Source organism: Meriones unguiculatus, chromosome 1, assembly GCF_030254825.1.
Source record: "Meriones unguiculatus strain TT.TT164.6M chromosome 1, Bangor_MerUng_6.1, whole genome shotgun sequence".
NCBI lineage: Eukaryota > Metazoa > Chordata > Mammalia > Rodentia > Muridae > Meriones > Meriones unguiculatus.
The window spans coordinates 23355342-23376497 of NC_083349.1; the positions used below are offsets into that span (position 1 = coordinate 23355342).

The following is a 21156-nucleotide window of genomic DNA, read 5'->3' on the forward strand; positions in this document are numbered from 1 at the left end:
TCAGGTGACTGTTTATTGTCTTATTGTTGTTGTTGCTAATAAATTAATCTGGCTTGGGGATGTGTTCTGAGAGGGTGGGGAGAGGAGTTTCTGGAATGGGAGACTAGAATGAGCTGTACTTGTTTCACCAAGGGCAAAGAAGGCTAATATTACCTCACCCCACTGCTGGGTTCCTTTATGAGTGCTGTCCTCCCCCCCAAAGCCTCCAAGCCTCAGGCAAGGGAAGAGAGGGTAAGGTCTGAACTGTCGAGGGCTTGCTTGGCCCAGGGCATCAGCCTTCCCTTTGCAGAAGAAATTCTGATTAGGCATGGCTGGAGCTTCCATGAAATGTTAGTTAGTTTTATATCAACATGACACAAGCTACAGTCATCTGAGAAGGGAATCTTGATTAAAAAAAATGCCTCCATAAGATCCATCTGGAGTGGTGAGGCACGCCTTTAATCCCAGCACTCAGGAGGCACTGGCAGGGGGAGTTCCAGGCCAGCCTGTTCTACAAAGTGAGTTCCAGGATGTCTGTGGAGCCTTTTCTTAATCAGTGATCAATGGGGGAGGACCACTGTGAGCAGTACCATCTCTGGGCTGGTGGTCCTGGGTTCTATAAGAAAGCAGGCTGAGCAAGCCATGTGGAGCAAGCCAGCAAGCAGGACCCCTCCATGGCCCCTGCATCAGCTCCTACTTCCAGGTTCCTGCCCTGCTTCCTGCCTTGGCTTCCCTTGTGGACTGAGATTCATAAAGTGTGAGCCAAATCAACCCCAAGCTGCTTTGGTCGTGGTGCTTCATTAGAGCAGTAGAAATCCTAATTAGGACCCATGTCTGTAAAGAAAGCTGGATGGGGCTGGAGAGGCTCAGCGGGCACAGTGGTGAAGAGCACTTGCTGCTCTGCCTTTTATTCTCACCTACTAGGCAGCTTACAGCTGTCTGGATCTCCAGTCCCAGGGGGATCCAGTGCCCTCTTCTGACCTCAAAGAGCCCCAGGCATGAATGTGGCACACACACACGTGCAGGCAAAACACGCATACACATAAAAGAATAAAACCTCAAAACATTAAAAAAAGGCCAAATAATAGCAAAATTTTTTCATTACTTTATTTATTTATTATGTCTGGGGGGGGCATGTGTGGAGGTCAGACGGCAACTGGCTGGAGTCAGTCTTTTACTTCCCCTAGCGTAGGCTCCAGGGCCTGGATTTAGGTCATCAGGCTTGGCAGCAGGCCCCTCCACCGGGAGCCATCTCACCAGTCTCCAGGTTTGTTTGGATTCTGAGAGGCAGAGTTACTCTGTAGATAAGGGTGGCCTCCAGCTCCCCAAACAGCCCAGGATTACCTGGAATTCCTGGCCCTCTGCCTCCCTCTCCCTCTACCCACTAAAAATTAAAAATTGATTAACTAACTTTTTGTTGAGACAGTCTCATGTGCCAGGCTGTCTTCAAAGCCCATAGGTAGTTGATAATGACCTTGAACATTGAAGTGGAGGTTCCAGCCCTCCAGCCTTCCCCTCCGAGGCCTGAGGTTACAGTTATGTGCCACTCCACTCAGTTTTACCTGAGGTTAGGGACTGAACAGAGGACTTCAGCATCCGAGGCCAGCACTCCACCTCTGAACGACATCCCCAGCACTCATTAATTTTGAGACAGGGTCTGACCATGTTGCCCTGGCTGGCCTGGAACTGCTAGGCTCAGCCGATCCCATGTAACTCAAGCCCATATGTCCAGCTTGTTCACTTTTAAATATAATCCATACACACACAAAAATATGCCCACATGATTCAAGCACATTGGGCTTTGCCTCACCAACCCTTCCAAGCATTCTGCAGGCTTTCTGTGGGGTCAGGGGTCAGTGAGAGAGTGAAACTGAGACTGTAGGCATTTTGGGGGAGGATGTTCCCTCCGGCACTGGAGTCAAGAAGCTGGTCGTGCACACATAGGTCCTAGGGTACATGGCCTTGTGATGCAGGGCAGATGAGGGTATGCAGCCGGCTCCTGGTTCTCCTGATGTTGCTCCCACATTGATGAGATAAAGAGTTGTCATGGTGATGGGAGGCAGGGCTAAGACAAAAAGGCTTCACCCATCTTGGCTTGAGTGAGCCCTGGGCTTGAGATAATGGTAACAGCCAACCTCTCTGGGTACATTTACGCACCAAGCACAATTCTAAGCATCTATGCATATTTGACCCCATTTAACTCTCTTAGCAAGGCATTAGAGACATGTCTGCTCTGCAGACCAGAGTGCTGTGGAGTTAATGCACCACCTAGGTAAGCAGCGTTCACTCCAGGCTGTCTTGCTCTGAGCTCCTAAAGCACCCTGTCTTATGGAGGATAAGCACAGGGTTTCCAAGAAGCTGCCTGAGAACTATAGGTCTCAAATGCTTGCTGCAGAAGTCTGGGGCTGTCCCAGCCCACAGCAGAAGTGGTTTTGGGTTCACTAAACACAGTGTGAGAACACACATTCCAGCCTGCCTCAGCCTTGCTGCGATTCTGCTAAGGCCTGCAGGGTTCTCTGCTGCACATCTGGCAGAGGCTGGCAACAAAAAGCAAAGACTAAGCAAGGCATGCTACAGCATGCATGGTGCCAGCAGAGCCTCAGAGGGCATTAAGCCCCTGGCTTCTGATATACATGTGTATGTGGGGGTTAGGGTCAACCACGGCTGCTCCAGCTCAGACGCCACAATCCTAAACATGTACTTGCCTTATTTCTCCACAGGAACTGTGATATCTGGGAAGGTATGAAGGACTGCTCAGTACATCCCCGGATAGAACTCCCAGCACTGCTACCAAGAGCCTGAAGCCAGAGCACATCTGCCTATGAAGAGGGAAGAGGAAATAGGAAGAAGTCCAAGAGCCTTCAGGGGATCAAGCCATCCCTAGGTTTGAATTTCAGATTAGCCCCTTCATTGACTCACGGCTTTAAACAATTTTCTTAGTTTCTCTCTCTGAGCCTCAGTAGCACTATCTATAAAAGGGGCTTAGCACTGGGCTTGGAAAGTAGAGCTGTTGGAAGAGTGCTTGCCTAGCATCCAAGAAGACTTGGGTTTGACTCTCCAGCACTGGATAAAACTGCATGTGGTAGTATACACCCATAGTCCTAGCAATGGAAAGGTGGAGGCAGGAAGGTGAGAAGTTCAAGGTCATGCCTACCCTGTGAGAGTGTCAGGAGGGTGGGATGAGAGGCTTAGAATGAGAGAACTTGGCGAATAGCAGCTGCTGTGCTTATAGGCCTGGCCAAAGCATGGAAACAGACCCCCGGTTTCTGTGTGCAGAACAATCATGGGAGCATCACTCTCAACCTGCCAGTGTGTTTTTTGTTTAAATTTTTATGCATTTTGTGTTTGTGTGTGTGTGTGTGGGGGGAGGTTGTTTTGCCTGTGTGTATGGCTGTGTACCATGTGTGTGCCTGTACTCACAGAGGCCAGAAGAGGGCCTCAGATGCTCTGGAAAAGCAGCCAGTACTCTTGATCTCTGAGCCATCTCTCCAGGCCCTGAATTCTATTTTATGAATGTCTATATGACTGTGTATGGATGGGTATATGTATGTGTAGCTATGAAGAACTCAGAAGTCAACCTCAGGTTTCCTTGGGAGCTGTCTACTTTTTTGTTTTGTTTTGTTTTTTGAGACAGGGTTTCTCTGTGTAGTCCTGAACTCCTGGAACTCACAGAGATCCACCTGCCTCTGCCTCCCAAGTGCTGGGGTTAAAGGTGTATCACCACACCCGACTCTACTTTGTTTTTTGAGACAGGGTCTCTCACTTGAGGATTAGTCTAGGGAAGGGAAGGGCTTGTCTCTGCCTCCCCAGTGCTGGCGTATATGGCTGCTGGAGATTGAACTCAAGTCTTATTTTTTACTTGACAAACATTCTACCTACTGAGCTATGCCCCTGGCCCCAAAATATGGTATTTTTGTTTTTTTGTTTTGTTTTGTTTTTCCTTTTTAATGTTTATGTAGCCCTGTTGTCCTGGAACTTGCTTTGTAGACCAGGCTGGCCTTGAACTCAAAGGTCTGCCTATCTCTGCTGGGATTAGAGTCATGCATCACCACTGCCCAGCTTCAAATTATGTTTGTTTGTTTTAACAAAACAAACATTTAAAAAATTTAAATGAAAAAATTTCACTTAAAAATGAAATTCAGAAAAAAAAGGGGGGTGCTAGGTGTTTAGGTCAGTGATAAAGTGCTTGTCTAGAATGTATGAGGTCCTAGGCTCTATCCCCAGTACTGAAAGAGAGAAAGGGAGGGAAAGATGGGGGAGACTTCCTGCTTCTCTTGACTAGTGGTAAAGTACAGAAGGTCTGCAGGGCACTCTCCCTGCCCCTAGTGATGGCAGGTGTTCTAACAATGACGATATAGTCTCATGCTCCTGGGCTGAGACCTGGTCCCTCCCATCTCACCATTAACGTTTAGAGCCTACTGGAAATACCCCTATTCATAAGCTGGTCTTGGGATGAGCTCCAAGAGGTTAAAGGACTTGCCCAAAGCCAGCAGTGAGGGCTCTTATCTAGTGTTCCTGCTCTAGCAGCCACAAAACCCTACCCAGAACTTCCTACCCACTTCCCACAAAGACACCTGGGACAAATCTTGTTATAATCCCCATCTGGTGGAGGATAGGCTCGGAGAAGGTAGAAAATGGGCCCAGTGTTGCCCAGCCACTGCACAGGGAGCTGAGAACGTCGGCCTCTGCAGCAAGTGCCCTTCTTGATAGCTTTAGTCATGACTCCGGAAACCCTTGGCTCCATCTCGCCCCAGGCAACACCAGCGGGTTCCCATTGGCAGCCCGGAGGAGGTTGCAGCTTTAGCTAGGGCCAGTGTGCTGACAAGGCGTTTGAAGGCCAGGGAAGCCAGTGGCCAGAGCTGGCACTTCTCATAGAAGCAGGGGCCAGCTGGGGTTGCTCCAAGGCCCTCAGCTCAGCTAAGAACAGTCTTAGTGCATCTTGCTCCTTGAGGACCCCTCCCTACCCCAATGTACAGTCAGCTCCACGGTCTACACTGCCTGAGCAGTGTTCATTGAGAACAGCCCGACTTCACCATTCTGCTTCATAGTACCTCCCTGCTGCCTCCGCAGCACTGCCTCCACAGGGCTTAACTCCAAGCCTGCTGCATAATTGGTGCCCACCAGACCTGGTGACTGAATAAATTACTGCTTCCCCATTTCGTACATGGGGAAGATGGGGCCCACACACACCCCAGCATAGCAACTCTGGCCTTCGAGTCGGTGAAGAATGGCTCTGAGCCGAGGCTCTGGGCCACTGTGCTAACTCCTGACCAGGCCTTGCAGGTCTTGGGGATGGGCAGGAAGCATCAACATCCTACTGAGCTGGAATCTGACCATAGGCAGAGGCTGGCTCCCCAGCTCTTCAGAGAAAGGGCTTTCCAGGAACACTGTGTGTAGAACCAGTGACCCTGAGCTGAGTCCCTTCTCTACACTTTGCCCCCATCCCCCGCTCCCTGCCCCATCACCTTGCTCAGTGTCCTCACAACATGCCAGGCAGGGTGGTGGCTCCCTTCATCTCTACCTTGGCACCAGCAGGTAAGGAGAAGGATGTGGAGGGGCTGTCGGGGGAGCCTTCGCCTGCTAGTCTGTGAGTTTCTTCAGGGACCTTTAGGTTTGAAAACCTTTGCAAGTGTATCCTTCCCCCACAACACTTTCTGAGATAACCACATCCCGGTGCCGCCCCCCAGACACCCGCAGAAACCACAGTACAGGCTGGCTGGGGGTGGGCGGCAGCTAACACTGGGCACCTACTGTGTGCCAGCCTTGTACCAGGGACTTGCCTTGTGTTAGCTCAGGAAATCTCCCTGCGGCCCCGGAAATGGGGGGAGGGGCGGCCCAGCAGCTGAGGCCCCAGCTTTGCTAAGTGCGAAAAGTGACTTGCCCAGAGTCCATAGCACTCACTTTAGTAGGTTGAAGCCGGGTTTGGACCCAAGGCTGGGAGCCTCCCCCACCCCCTTCTGGGCTGCTTGAGAAAGATTTCAGATTTCACAGTGAGGATGGGAGAGGGGGTTAAAGAGTGAGGGTAGGAGGTGAGGTGGGGTGGGGGGACAGGATTGTCATTGTTATTGTCCTGTCCTTACTGGGAGGGCTGTGTGGAGACCTAGGTGGGTCTCCTTCCTTGGCAGAGCCTCCTATTTTCCCTCTCCATTTCTAGTGAGAGGGACTTCTGCGGCAGCTCTTCAGAGACTGGCTTGATGGTTTGGGTGTAAGCTTCCCAGTGGGCCCACCGAATGGAAGGGAGACACAGTCCCTTAGCAGCAGCATGCCCACCAAGGAGACAGGCTCAGGCCCCTCCATCCACAGTGCCCTTCGCTGCCCCCAGGTTCAGCTCCAGTCCACACACAGCTTCAAGGAAGGTCCCCTTAGGCGCTTCCCGCAGCCCCAGGCCTCCTGCAGAGGAGGTCCGACGCCCCCCCACCCCCACGCTGATAGTTCCTGCAGATCCTCACGCCCTTCTTCGGATCTGGGGACCAGAAGTTGGGGGGCACTGACCAGGGACCCCCGGCGGGATGGAAGGCCAGGTCAGGGACAGTTAGGACAGCCAAGGTGCCGAGTGCTAAGGTGAGGGGCGTGTGCGGCGTGCGGGCTCAGGGAAGGCGTGTAAACAGCCGGGCGAACCGCGTGTGTGCACACGGTGGCCGGGCGGGCCGGCGCCGGGCGCTGCGCAGTGCGCGGAGTGGCTGGGCCCGGGAAGGGCGCCGGGCGCGCTCCGCCAGTGCTCCGCGCCTCGCGCTGGTGTGCAGACGCACGGGGTGTGAGCCACCCCCCCGCCGACCTCCCGGGTTTGGGGTGCAAGGAGAGGCGCGGCGTGCGTCCGTCCGTGCCCGGGGCGCTCGCCCCTGCCGCGCTCAGGGAGTGGGGCCGGGTGCCTACTCACCCCGGGTTCCGCCGAGGGGCCGCGGGGCCGACTCCGGTGTTTGCTCCTCCGCTCCCGCGCCGGCCTCCCGCGGTCGGCTCGCACGGCTACGCCACCCCCGCAGGGTCGCGGGGCGCCCGTGTCGCGACCGAGCCCCGCTGCACCGATCGGGGCCCCGCGGCGCCCGGCGGCCGAGTGGAGCAGCGCCGCAGTCCGGGCACGCTCCCAGGAGCCCGCCGCGCGCTCCCTCTCGCGCTCGCCGCCTGCCCGCCCGCCCGCTCCTTCCTGAATTTAAAGCGACAACCCCGAGCGCTCTCCCTACTCCGGGGGGCGGATCTGAGTCGGAGATCCCCAGGCGGGAGGGTCCTGGGGGTCGGCCAAGCCCAACCCGAGGTCGCAGGCCGGTGGACGCGTTGGGCAGGGAGTCCTGTACTGGCCAGGGGCGTACCTTACCCCCTTATGTTGTTCTGCTTCTAGACCCTCAGTTTCTTAATCTGTGAAATGGACTCAAAGGAGCCTAGAAAAGGCAGGCCAACTGCATGCAGTGCAGTCAGCGGTATTTCCTTCTCGGGATGACTAATACTCCCTTCCTTGGTTGCATTGTGACTCTAGGCTATACCAGTCCAGGTCGCTTACTGAAATCATTGCTTGTAAACTCTGCAATGACCTTATCCGTGGCCACTCCATTATTTATTTATTTATTTATTTAGAGACGGGATCTCACTCTATGGCTTTGGGTGTCCTGAAACTCACTATGTAGATCAGGCTGACCTCTAACTCACAGAGATCCACCTGCTTCTGCCTCCCAGTTGCCGAGATCACCACCTGGTTCTTTTTTAACCTCTGAAGTGTCTTACTTTCCTCTTCCAGAGGAATGAATGAATCATTCAGGAGATATTTATGACGCCCTCACCCAGGCTCTCGGCATTGTGCCAGGCCGTGGGCGATCTTCCATCTTCCGGGAACAAGGGACAGGTCCCTTCCCTGCCTGCGCAGTCTGGCAGGGAGAGGGACCGGGTGTTGCACCCAGAGGGGAGGGGCGGAGGACATGGGTTCTGGACACAGAACTGCCGGCTGGGAAGGCACCTGACTAGGTCTGTCTCGGGGCGATCTGGGGTCTGGGGGAGAAGTTGAGACTCTCACGGGAGAGACAAATGTGGAAAGGCTGGGCTGTGGGAAAGCAGGATGGAGCGCAAGCCTCGTCCAGAAGACCAAAAGGAGGCTGCGACTTCACCCTCGCTTCCGTGGGCACCATCGTTTCCACCGCATTTTCGGGACCGGAAAGAAAAAAGAAACAGCGTTAGTTACGCAAGCAAGCGCAGGAAGAGGATGACAGGCCCCTTGGAACTGCAGTTGCAGGTGAGCTACCCCAAGTGGATGCTGGGAACTGAGTCCGGGTCCTCTCCAAGAGCGACTGCTCCAGCTCCAGCTCCTGAGTCCATGTTCGATGAGCACACGAAGGCCCAGGGACTGAGGCAGACTTCAAAGGGCTTCTGTTGGAGGAGCCAAAGAAAAGCATCTGCTGGTTCACTTCTCGCGTGACTCCGAGGGGGATGCCCTAACTGCAATGACCTTGAAATGAAATCTCACTAGAAACCCTTCAGGCACCACAGACAAGTCCATACGCACATCCACAGGTAAGAACGCTGGCAGCAGCTCCAAACTGGAGACAAGAAAGCCCACCAAGAGCTGCACGTGCAGGTCGCCAGGCTTGGCAGCCAGTGCCTTTACCTACCCAACCGTCTCACTGGCCCTCACCTTCTTTTTGCTGAGGCGGGTTTTCGCGTGTGTGATATGCTCCGATGCAAAAGCCAGCTTAGTGCCACCACAGGGCTGCCCTTGAACTAGAAGCCAAATGCCTCCTGTGCCCCACAGATTCTAGTGAGAGGGTCCTGCTGGCCTTTCTCACCTATCATGCCACCATCCCTCTCACCTGCCAAGGCCCTGCTTCCCATGCCTTCGGGTGTTCTTGACACCTGCCACGCCATTTTTTGCCTCAAGCCTCTTGCATGTTAGTACATCTCTCTGCAAAGTGTTTCCGCTGCTCACGCTGAGAACTCTGTCCGGTTTTGTTTTGTTTTTAAACAGTCACTATATACACCATGCTGGCCTCAGAGGCCTGCTGGCCTTTGCCTCCCCAGTGGAGGATTAAAGGGCTGTCCTTGAGCTCCTGATCCTCTTGCCTGATCCACCACTCCTGGCTAGCATCCCTGTGCTTAGTTCTATGCTTGGACTGACTTTGACAGTCTTCTTCCTTGTGGTGCTTGGGACAGATGCTGAGATAGTGCTGAGCGTGGGACAGGTTCACAGTGAATGCTTGTTAAGTGACCAAAGTACTGGAGGATTAGAGCTTGGACCCCAGCGTGGACAAGGGAGGGATGGGCACACTTAAGTCTCACTAATGAGGCCACTGGGGACCTGAGACACTAGGAATTACACACAAGTCATGCTCAGGATCAAGCTCTCATCTGGGAACACCCCTCCTACTGCTGCTCCAGAGGGCCCACACTCTGCTGAGGTCCCTTGCCGTGTGTGATTCCCCTGCAAGCTCATCGAGTGCTCAGACTACAGTGGCCTCAGAGAAGATATCACCTCTGGCCAGAAACTCTCTGGACTTTTGGGATGTCCTCAGCAAGAGAAGGTCCCTTGGGGCCTAAGGTTGTGGGCAGGGGCGCTGAAACCTGATCACTCGTGTTCATCCCGAGGCTCCACATTGTGGAAGAACAGAACAAACTCCAGAAACCTGTCCTCTGACCTCCACACACATAAACACAAAAACTAACTAAATAAAATGTAATAATAACAAAAATAGAGCCCAGGTTATAAGCCAGGTAGATGGAGGGTCAGGCTTCTCAATGTAAGCAGCTCCGTGAAGCACAGGGACACCACAGGTAAGAAAGTCCAAAGGGCTCCTTGTGAGATCCATGCAACTGTAGCGTGGGCTTTGCCTCCAGAGGACTAGCCAAACCCTGGGCTACCATTGTCTGAAGACAGGACTGGAATGTGGGCCATTCCCAGACCCCGGAACCACTTGTTGAAATAACCCTTGATGGCCCAGCTCTGTAGTGTTCACGCATACTTCTCAGATCAGGCGGATGGAACTTGAATTCACACACCAGGCCAATGGGTTCTCTGCCCCACCCGACTCCACGCCTTCCTCTACAGGATGACAGGGAAGCCATTGGTCTGCTGTCAAGCAGCAGGTGAATTGGGTGGCATTGGCACATCCTTAGCAGTCGGGAGGCACCACCACCGCCTCTTCATATCTCCTTTGAAACAATAATAATGGAATTTAGGAGTAGAGTGTGGCAGCACCCTTCTAATCCTAGCTCTTAGGAGATGGAGGCAGGAGCATCAGGAGCTTAAGACCATCCCCCTCTGCATAGGGAGTTCGAGGCCAGCTAGGGCTGTATAGGTGATCCTGTCTCAAAACAAAACAAACAATAATGAAATGTAGATAGTGTTTGCCTCCGTGTAAGGGTCATTATTTCATGTAATTATAAAAATACTCAGAGAATAGCTGTGTTAGGAAAGTGCACAGCCCTGACTGTGGCACCATGGAGCCCATAATCCTGGCTTCAGATCATGACCTCTTTTACTCCCAACTTGACCTTCAATTACAGTAAGCAACATAAAACAGGTGAAAGTGGTGACATTTAGGAAATTTCCTTAAAATTGTGACAGGTGTCCACTGCAGGGTGTCTGGGCAGCCAGTTAGCATAGAGCCGGATGGGGCCTGGCAAGACAGAGGGCATGAGCTCAGGGCTGAGCTCAGGAGACCCTAGGGCTGATAAGGCTCAGGCACTGCCCACCTAAAGCTCCATCTCAAGGCCCACTGCCCGGACACTGTCCCCGTCTGGGTTCCAGTCTGTGTTCCCCACAGAGCTGGAACCCGGCCAGCCTTGGGTGAGGTGATCACAAGTTACGCTGACATCTTCTCCCCATGAGGCGGGATCAGAGCAGAATGAGCCCAAGTGTTTCCATGATGAGGAAAGAAAGGAGACAGGCAGAGATATCCCAGTGGGTAAAGTACTTGCCATGCAAGTGTGCAGCCTGAATTCGATCCCCCAAACCCAGTAAAGAAGCTAAGCGTGGTGACATCCACTTGTAATGCCAGCACTAGGCGGGCGGAGGCAGACAGATCCCTGGGCCTACATGGCCAGTTAGCCTAGTCTAACTGGTGAACTCCAGCCAGTGAGGGACTGTCTGAAGAACAAAACAAAACAAAAAACTAAACAAACAAAGCAGGAGGCTAGACACATAGGCCAGTGGTTAAGAACGTGTCCCAAGCCTCCAGAGGACCTGATTTTGGTTTCCAGCGCCCAGCACCCACTTTGTTGAGTGGCTCACGATTTCTCTAAGCTCAGCTCCAAGGGACCCGGTCACCTCTTATTCCTTCCACAGGCACTTGCACTCAGGTGCACATATGTACCCACATTCACACACAATTTAAAAATAAAAACTAAAGGCAGGATGCACACCTTTAGTCGCACCACATGGGTGGCAGAGAGAGGCAGGCAGGTCTCTGTGAGTTCAAGGACAGCCTGGTCTACACAGCCAGGGCAGCCCTGGACAGTACAAAATAAAGAAAGAAAGAAATAAAAATCTGAAAAACTCAAATGGAAGGCTTACCTGAGGGACAACAGCCGAGAGTGGCCCCTGACCACCCCTATGTGTTCACACACAGGTGCATAGACAGGTACCCACACATACACATACATGTGCAGACACACAATTTATACATGTGGAAGATTCCTCCTGATGGTAGTTCCTAGGATTCTGTTTCTTTTTCCAGCCTAGAAGATAACAAAACGCTTTCTCTACCTATCTGGGGATAAGTCAGGAACGTCCGGGTAAACAGCTCCATTGCAGTCCCTCTCACCTGTCACTCAGCTGCTCACCATCCCTCAGGCCATATGCTTGAAGCCTCAGCCAAAAACCCGCCTCACTCACTGCTCCCTAGACACACTGAACCCTTCCCTGTCTCCACACTCTGCTCAGTCTTCATTCCTTTTGCTTGAGATTCTCTCAGTCTGCTTTTCCCCAAAGGTCTCAATCACACTTTTCTCAGTCCTTCAAAAAACCCTGTCCTGTTGCAGCTGGGTAGGATGGTGTACCCCATTAATGCTAGCAGAGGCAGGTGGATCAAGAGTGAGTCCAGGACAGTCAGGACACCACAGAAAAACCCTGTCTCAAATAAAATAAAAAGCATGAAAAGTCTTCCATACTCGCTCCAACAAGCAGATTACGTCACTCTTTGGTGCTTGTGCCTCCCACCAGGATAGTCATGTTCAGCATCTATTCTGGAATTATTCATTCTCGGCTACTCCTACTGGATGCTGGGTATTTGAAGACCTGATGTCATGCCTTACTCATCTCCAGGTGCTTTCAGCCGTCATATGCCAGCAGCTTTGCCAGTATTAAACAAAACAAAACAAAAAAACAGAGGAGGCACCGTGGCCCATGCCTTTAATCCCAACGCTGAGAAGGCAGAGGCAGGCAGATTTCTGGGAGTTCAAGGCCAGCCTGGGCTACATAGTGGGACCCTGTTATACACACACAAAATCAAGAACCCATTTGCCGCCCACACACATAAAATCTTCCTGTGCCGGGCAGTGTGCTGATTCATGTAATCCTCCCAACATCCTTATGACAAGGTTCCCTTGAACAGCCCCTATTTACCCATGAGAAGCAGAAGCCCAGAGAGACTGGAAAGCATGGGCAAGAACAAGCACCGGCAGATGGCAGAGGTGGGATCCAAACCAACAATAACAGTAATAATAAGTAAGGAGCTGATGAACGAACAGAGCAGGAAGGAACCAGAAGGAGGAAAAAGTGCCCTGGCTTTTATCCCTGCGACCTCATGGTAGAAAGAGAGAACTGACTCCCGGACTGTCACTGTCTGGACTTCCACATGTACACCATGGCATATGTGCGCGCGCGCACACACACACACACACACACACACACACAGAAATGGACTAAACAGCTGTTTTTGAAAAGTGCTATGGGTGCAGCTCTTCTGGATGGGGGAGGAAGTGTCCCCACCTCTCCCCGAGGACTGAGAAGGAAAAACCCTCCTCGCAAACCCAGTCTCTTCATAGAGAAGCAGTCTTCCTTCTCCCTCTCCCACGCCCTTATTACGGCCTCCCACTCAGGAACTGAGAGCTCTGTAAAAATAGAAAGCCTGGAGGAGTTTGAAGGGAGCACCGGGCAGAGACCCCCACCCAGCTGTGACCCCCAGAGGGTGGTGGCTCTGAGGTTCCCACAGGACCTGATCAGGGAGGGTTCTGCCTTGTCTTGGGGGTAGCCTTTTGGGGATCACAGCGCAGTGTGTGTTGGCTTCCTGCTGGGTCCCCTTCTGTCTCCTACCTACTGGACCACATCTGCCTCTTCATAAACCCGGGTCTTGGCTCCAGCCTGTCTCTTACTTGGCCACTTGGCACCATAAACCTTCACACCTAGTTCTGGTTCCTCCTTTACCCCAGCTCATTTGCTTCCTGGGATTCTGCTGCGGCCTCCCCTCGGGATCCTGGTCCTTGCTATCTCTGGGGAGTGACTTCAGATGAGACATAGAACACGGTGTAGAAGCCAGGCGGGATAACATGAGGTGCCCTTGTGTGGGAGTGGGGGGCAGTGATCAGAGCGGCTACTGTGGAGGGGCCCCCCTGAGGGGAGAGAGTAGACAGTGCCAAGGAAGACCACGCTATAGACCTACAAGCTAGGCAATATCCCAGTTTGCTCTGTCTGGCGTGGCAAACACCATAACCAAAAGCAACTTGGGGGACAGAGGGCTCATGCCTCCAGGTCACCTGTATCCTTGGGGGAAACTCAGGGCAGGAGCTCAGGCCAATTCCTGGAGGAAAGGTGCTTGCCAGCTTGCTGTAAGGCTTGCTTCTCGCTACCCTTCTTAAAAACAGCCCAAATCCATGTGCTTACAGATGGCATGCTACCCTCTGTGGGCTGGGCCCTCCTACTTTGATTAGCAGTCAAAAAAAAAAAAAAAGGCCTATAGAAGAGCCAGGTGGTGGCACATGCCACTTGGAAAGGCAGAGGCAGGTGGATCTCTGTGAGTTCGAGGCCAGCCTGGTCTACAAAGTGAGTCCAAGACAGCCCAAGGATACACAGAGAAATCATGTCTTTAAAAAAAGAAAAGAAAAGAACGAAAGAAAGAAAAGAAAATGCGCAGTAGACACATCCGCAGGCCAACCAAAAGCTCTTTTTCAGATTATTTATTTTATTTCATGGGTATGAGTGTTTTCTGGGAGTGTCTAACTGCATGTATGTGCACCTTGTACATGACTATGGATGATCATCAGCCACCGACTGGGTGCTGGCAGCTACCCTGGTCCTCCACAGGAACAAGTACTCTTAACTGCTGAGGCATTTTTCCAGCCCCACAAGCCAACTAAAAAGATGTATTTATTTTTATTTTCTGTGTGTGAATGTTTGCCTGAATGTCTGAATGTGGATATCATATGCGTGTCTGGTGCCCACGGAGGGCAGAAAAGGGCATCAGATGCCCTGGAACTGGAGTGACAGACATTGTAAATAGCTGTGTTGGTGTTGAGGACTGAACTCGGCTCTTCTGCAAAAGCAGCCGTACTCATTTGTAACTGCTGAACCATCTCTCTAGCCTTCCAAGAGGCCAGTCTGTTGGAGGAGATTCCTCATCTGACAACCAAGATTAATCATCTCAGGGAACCTTTAATACTATTTATTTATTCTTAAAGATTTATTTACTTTTTATGTGTACAGTGTTCTGCCTGCATGTACACCTGCATGCCAGAAAAGAGCACCAGATCTCATTACAGATGCTTATTTGCCACCACGCGGTTGCTGGGACTTGAACTCAGGACTTCTGGAAGAGTAGTCAAGTCAGTGCTTTCAACCTCTGAGCCATCTTTCCAGCCCTATTTATTTATTTTTAAATTAAATTAAAATTGTTTTTGTTTTGTTTTTTAGTCAGTTTTTCTGAGTATCCCTGTCTGTCCTAGAATCTACTCTATAGACCAGGCAGGCCTTGAACTCAGAGCTCTACCTGCCTTTGCCTCCAGAGTGCTGGAATCAAAGGTGTGCACCACTACTGCCTGGTTTAATGCTATTTCTTAAAGTTTTGGGATAGACAGCATCTCTGAAGGGAGTTTTCCTGAACAGATGACTGACAGGCTCATTGAGTTAATTCAACTTAGGGAGGGGCCAATAGTATGTCTCTTTCTTTTTGTTTGTTTGTTTTGTTTTTGTTTTTGTTTTACCAGAAAGCCTCTTGCTAGATAGTAATCTTATGATCTTTTGGACAGTTAGAAAGCCATGGTTCCTCCCGCCAGGGAAAAGATTCAGATTTTACTCTTTTCGACAGTAATCAAAGTTCCATACTTTCAGGTCCTAGTTTCACAAGCTGCTAATTATGAGGGATTATATTATTACGATTAATGACTTTCAAAGCCTCTAATGTCTGGCTGGCTGCCTGGCTCCTTGCTCTACTTCTGTGATGCCATCCCTCAGGTAAAGGCTTCTCTTCCAGAGGAGGGTTTGATTCTCCACATTCACATAGTGGCTCATAATCATCTCTAACTCTAGTTCCAGGGGGTCTGACCTCTTCTGGGTTTGAATAGACATAAGTTGTGGATCACAAAGAAAGAAACCACCACTCTAACTCAAGTGCCCGGACAAGGCAAACTCCACTCTTGATCATGAGGGTCTGCTTGGAAAGAGGTCATTCGAAAAGACTAGAAGTGCATTTGGTTTTTGTTCTAACTCAGACAGTGGCTGTGGCTGAGACTGGACCAAACAGCCTTAATTTAATTGGCTAGTCTGAAAAGAATGGCACACAGGAAGTAAGGAAGGGGATGAGGGTCATTGCTTCAAGAAGAAGGGGTCACTGCTGCAGGGCATCAAATTCCTGGACTACAGCATGTGTGAACAGATGTTTTAGTGGGTAGAGCGATTTAAATATTTGCATAACACTTTCACTCTATCAGGGAGAAAAGAGTTGAAGCCCTTGTCCTACACTTTTTTTATGGTAAAAGATAGAAAAAATTCACATCCGCTGTTTCTTACACTTCTTCAGTCACTGCATACACACGGTGGACAGACAGGCAAAGCACCCATACACATGAAACAATAAAATTAAAATTAAAAAAAAGAAAGAAAGAAAATGCCCAAACACGGTTCTCCGGATAACACCTAGAATTCAGTCTGTGTCAGTCTCAAGAGAAGGCTTTGTCCTGGTGGATGGTGGCGCATGCCTCCTTTAATCCCAGCACTCAGGAGGCAGAAGCAGGTGGATCTCTGGGTTCGAGGCCGGCCTGGTCTACTGAGTGAGTTCCAGGATGGCCAGGGCTACGCAGAGAACAACCCCCACCCCCATGGACTACTCCTGTAGGTTTTAGAGAACAATGGCAGGAGAGTCTGATTGTCAGCAGAAATGCAGGTTCCCCCTCATGCCCCCACCCCACGCATGTGTGTTTGTGTGTGTGCATATGCGTGTCCACGTATGTGTTGGCACGTATGTGAAATTGTGTGTGGGCCAGAGGTTGATGTCAGGTGTCTTCCTCACTTTCCGCTTGATTGACTGGATCTCTCACCAGGCCCTGAGCTCACCAGTCTGGCTAATCCAGCCAGCCAGCTGGTCTCAGGGAACCGAGTGCCTGCCTCATGAGCCCTGTGATTACAGGCAGGACGCCTGGTTTCTGTGAGTTCAGTGTGTCCAGTCCTCCCACTGGCATGGGACGTGCTTTCTCCACCGAGCCATCTCCTGAGCTGCCCGCCCCTCCTCATATTTTCATTCTGTAGAGAGTTGACAGCATAGACACAAAACACCCTGAGATAGCCGTGCCTGTACTGTCATGTTGAGATAGAGTTTGCCTAACACTGCCCCTGCCCCTTAAGTTTGCTCCCCGGCTGCCTCTTCACTTTGGGTTCACTTTACTTCGTGTCTGCTGTTCTGGAGGAGATGGGATCTTACTCTGTAGTATAGACTGGCCTTGAACTCTTGAGCCTCTGACCTCAGCCTCCCAATGGTAGGCTTGTTGCTTTAGTTTGTCTTCCTGACTCTTTTTCTCAAACAACCTCTCCTCCCCCAAAATAAGCTGGGAGCTGGAGAGGCAGCACAGCAGTAGGAGTGAGGACTTATTGCCTTTGCAGGGGACTTTGGTTTGTCTCCCAGCACCTGCACGGTTGCACACAACCACCTAAATTTCTAGTTCCAGGGGGCCTGAGGCCACTTTTGCTTCCATAGGGTGAAAGGGTGGTGAGGGGGAGCCCCTGAAGCTTTCTGAGTTTCAAGAGCCCAGACCCAGTCTCCCAATCAGTCTAGTATTAAATTAGACCCATTTAAGACCCTCTCTTGAAGCATTAGGCACCCTGTGTTCCTGAGGAGGCAGAACCTGAGGAGATGGGTCTGAGGGACAGTGGTCTTGGGAGCATAGCAGGCCACCTGGCAGCTGGATATAGGGAAAGGGGCCAGCTTCTCCACACACCCACTCACATTCCCCACCCTGGGCAGCTGCTCAAATCTTGGGCAGTGAGCCCTCTGTGGCATGCCTCTCATTTTCCTTCAAAGGCTCCTGTGGAGGCAGCTTGTGCCCAAAGTGTTCTTGTTTGGGCATGGAAAAGTCTGCTTTGGAAGCCAGAGGTAAAGTTGGGCATTCAAAGGTTCACACAGAGGTTGGCAAGATGGCACTTTCGGCCAAGTGCAATGGCCTGAGTCTGATCCTTGTGACACACAAGATAGAGAGAGAATGAACTCCAGGAACTTGTGCCCTGACCTCTACAATGCACTGTGGCACAAAAGTACCCCATAAGTAAATGTAGTATAAGAAATTAAGAAATCCAAAAACAAAACCAATCAAAAAAGAAACTAATGGGCTGGAGAGAAGGCTCACTGTTAAGAGCCTGTACTATTCTTGCAGAGAACTGGAGCCTGGTTCCCAGCGTCCATCTTGGGCAGCTCACAACAAATGATAACTCAGCTCCAGGGGATCCAATGCCTTCTTCTGGCTTCCTGGACACCTGTACTCATGTATGAGTACACACACACACACACACACACACACACACACACACCTGAAAATAAAAATAACAAACAAACCTAAATTCCATGGTTCACACCTTTAATCAAACTTTGGAAGCAGACACAGAAGAACTGAAACAAGTTCAAAGCCAGCCAGCCCTACATAGTGAGAATCTGTCTCAAAAGCCAACCAACCAAAACAAAAACAACAGCAAACCAAAATAAAATAAAAACAGAAGCTGAGCAATGTCTTGTCTATCCCCTGCATCTGCTTTCTCAGGAGACAGTGCAGGCAAAGGCCAGGCAGGTGGCAAGGGTAGGGGATGGGTGCAGGGCAAAGTGGAATGAAAGCAAACCTCAAAATAACTTCAAAGGCGTACTCGCCTACACAGCTCAGGTGAAGGCCCTATCTTTCTTATACTTTGCCCATGAAAGAAAGGTGCGTGCCAGGATACAGACTGGAGCATTTTCCGACATTCCTTCCTGTGCGCAGCCCTCTGTACCTGCAGCTTGCACACCCATGGCTTCCGTCAACCAAGAGCAAACGTATTGTCTTATTGCTGATGTGTGCTCTATAGTGAAGCCTGGGATCCTTGTGTCTGTAATGATCACGTGCAAACATTCTTTTCCTTGTTGTTTCCTAAATAGCACTGGAGAAGAAACTCTGGAGAGGACATAAAGATTACAGGAGGTGAGGTGGGTGCAGTAAATTTTATTGATGGTATCAAAAAAGTAAGGCTCCCTAAGCCCCCCTCCTTCTTCTGGGAGTCTTGGGTGGAAACTGTGAGGGGAGCTGCTCAGCGTTGGGGATAGGATGGGGCAGGGGACCCTCAGCATTCCAGGGCCTCTCCCTGCCTCTTGTGTTCTTTCTGAGATGGAGGGTCCAGGCCCTTGTAGGCCATGTAGTCCACCACACTGGTGCTTTAGCCATATTCACTGTCATATCAGAAAATGAGCTTGGCAAAGTTGTCATTGAAGTTTGAGGCCAGCCTGGTCTACAAAGTGAGTTCCAGGACAGCCAAGGCCACGTAAAGAAACCCTGTCTTGAAAACACACACACACACACCTGCAAGCAAATAAAGTTGTCCTTGAAAGCAATGCCAACCCCAGCATGAAAGGTGGAAGAGTGGACATCACTGTTAAAGTCTCAAGAGACAACCTGGTTCTCGCTGTAGCCCAGGATGCCCTTTATTCGGTCATCAGATGCCTGCTTTACCACCTTCCTGATGTCATCACACTTGACAGCTTTCTCCATGAGGTATGTCAGGTCCACCACGTACACATTGAGGGTAGAAACAGGGAAGGCCAGGCCAGTGAGTTTCTTGTTAAGCCCTGAGATGACCTTCTCCATAGCCTTGTCAGCAGTGATGCCAGGTATGATGTTCTGAGTAGCCTCATGGCCATCACAGGGCAGCTTCCCAGAGGGGATACCCACAGTCTTCCGGGTGACAGTGATGCCCTGAACGTTGTCATGAGTCCTTTCACAATGCCAAACTTGTCCTGGATGACCTTGGCCAGGGGTGTGAGCAGTTGGTCGTGAAGGAAGCATTGCTTTCAGTCTTGAGTGAGCTGCCACACTTCTCATGGTTCACACCCACCAAAGCATGGGGGCATTGGCAGAAGGGGCAGAGATAACGATGCCATCCTTCAAGTGGGCTTCAGCCTTCTCGATGGTGATGAAAGCATCAGTAGAACCCACAACACACTTGGTACCAGTCTCATTCCATATGATGTCAGTGGGATTTCACTCCTGGAAGGTGGAGATACTATTTCCATTGATGACGAGTGCAGAAGAATTTTTTTAATGAATATTCATCCATATATTAGTAATGTCTTAGTTACTCCTCAACCAGCAACTTTCCCACATAACCACACACTGAGACTATGATTTATTCACGAGCTTAAAGCATTGGAGTTGGACAGATCTCAACCCTTTAAGCTATTTCGCTCTCTCTCAGCTACGTGACCCACGCTACTTTCAAACAGGTTGTTCTTCCTGGGCGGGATCTGCTCCATCAGCTCTTCCTACTCCTGTCTTCTGTCCTTCCTCCTCTCTCTACCTGCCTCATGATCCCCTGATGCCAGGCCTGGGAACCTCCCTCTCTTCTGCCAAATCACAAGCTTCAGCATTCATTTTTTAATTAACCAATCAACTTTAAATGAGGTAGAGCAAGGCTTACACAACAAGACAGGTACATGTGAGAATGTGCTCATCTGGGTGGCAAGGAGACCTTGGGGGCCAGTAATTAGCATTAGAATACAGCACCAGACCAACCCCAGCAGACAGGTTTCTATCCTCAGCCTCAACTGTGCTTTCAGCTTACCAGGGGTAGAGTCATACTGGGGCACGTAGACCATGTGGTTGAATGAGGTCAGTGAGGAGGTCACTGATGGCAACAATCTCCACTGTTCCAGAGTTGAAGGAGGCTCTGGTAACCAGGCACCCATATGGCCAAATCCCTTCACTCTGCCCTTCACCATCATGTCTCAGGCATGAGGCTGGCACTGCACGTGAAGATGTGGCTGTCTCTGAAACACAGAGGAGGAGAGAGCCCAGTACACCGTTTTATTGCAGTTTGCTTGTTTTGTTTTAATGGTTTTTTTTTTTTTATTAGTTTTTGAGACAGGGTTTCTCTGTGTAGTCTTGGCTAGCTTCAACTCAAGAGTTCTGCCTGCCTCTGCCTCCCGAATGCTGGGATTAAAGGTGTGTGCCACCGCTGCCCAGTTTTATTCTTATTAGATAGATAGATAGATAGAGAGAGAGAGAGAGAGACAGATAAGTATTTTTGCCTGAATGGACAAATGTGTACCGTGTGCAAGTCTGGTACTGTGGAGTCCAGGAAAGAGCATCATATCCCTTGGTATTGGAGTTACAGATAGTTGTGAGCTGCCATGTGGGTGCTAGGTCTTCTGCAAGAGCAGCCAGTGTTGTTAATCACGGAGCCAATTGTGTAGCTCCTTGTTTGGTTTTTGAGATAGTTTAGAGGTCAGAGGACAACTGGTGGAAGTTGCTGTGTCCTTGGCTTGAACTCAGGTCTTCAGGCTTGACAGCAAGTGCTGAGCCATCTCTGGTTCCTGAGTCCCTTATTTTGTAACCATCTTTCTTTGATCACAGTTTCATCTAATTATTTTGTGAGACTCTATCTCACAGACTTGCCTGAGATATTTTCTTCTCATTACACTAGGGCTGTAGGTTTGGGGGTGAGGACCACAGGGAAAACACCATTTTTATCCTTGACATCGTCCTTGGCCACCTGGCTGGGAGAGCGCCGGTCAGGCTTTGCCACCTAAAACTGCCCCTTTGTTC

The 21156-nt window shown here is 50.8% G+C and overlaps 1 protein-coding gene and 1 pseudogene across 2 annotated transcripts in view; both read right to left on the reverse strand.

Moving 5' to 3' along the window:
• Positions 1 to 7102, reverse strand: part of Syt12 (synaptotagmin 12) — a 30465-nt gene extending 23363 nt beyond the window's left edge. The window contains exons 1-2 of one of the 2 annotated variants that reach the window (XM_060384020.1): positions 6857 to 7102; positions 2685 to 2798 (exon numbers count right to left, since the gene is read on the reverse strand). The gene's annotated coding sequence lies outside the window, so the exon portion shown is untranslated. The remainder of the gene's footprint in view (positions 1 to 2684; positions 2799 to 6856) is intronic. The other variant, XM_060384014.1, reaches the window with a different exon arrangement.
• Positions 6536 to 20330, reverse strand: LOC110543393 (glyceraldehyde-3-phosphate dehydrogenase-like; annotated as a pseudogene).
• Between the last annotated feature and the right edge of the window lie 826 nt (positions 20331 to 21156).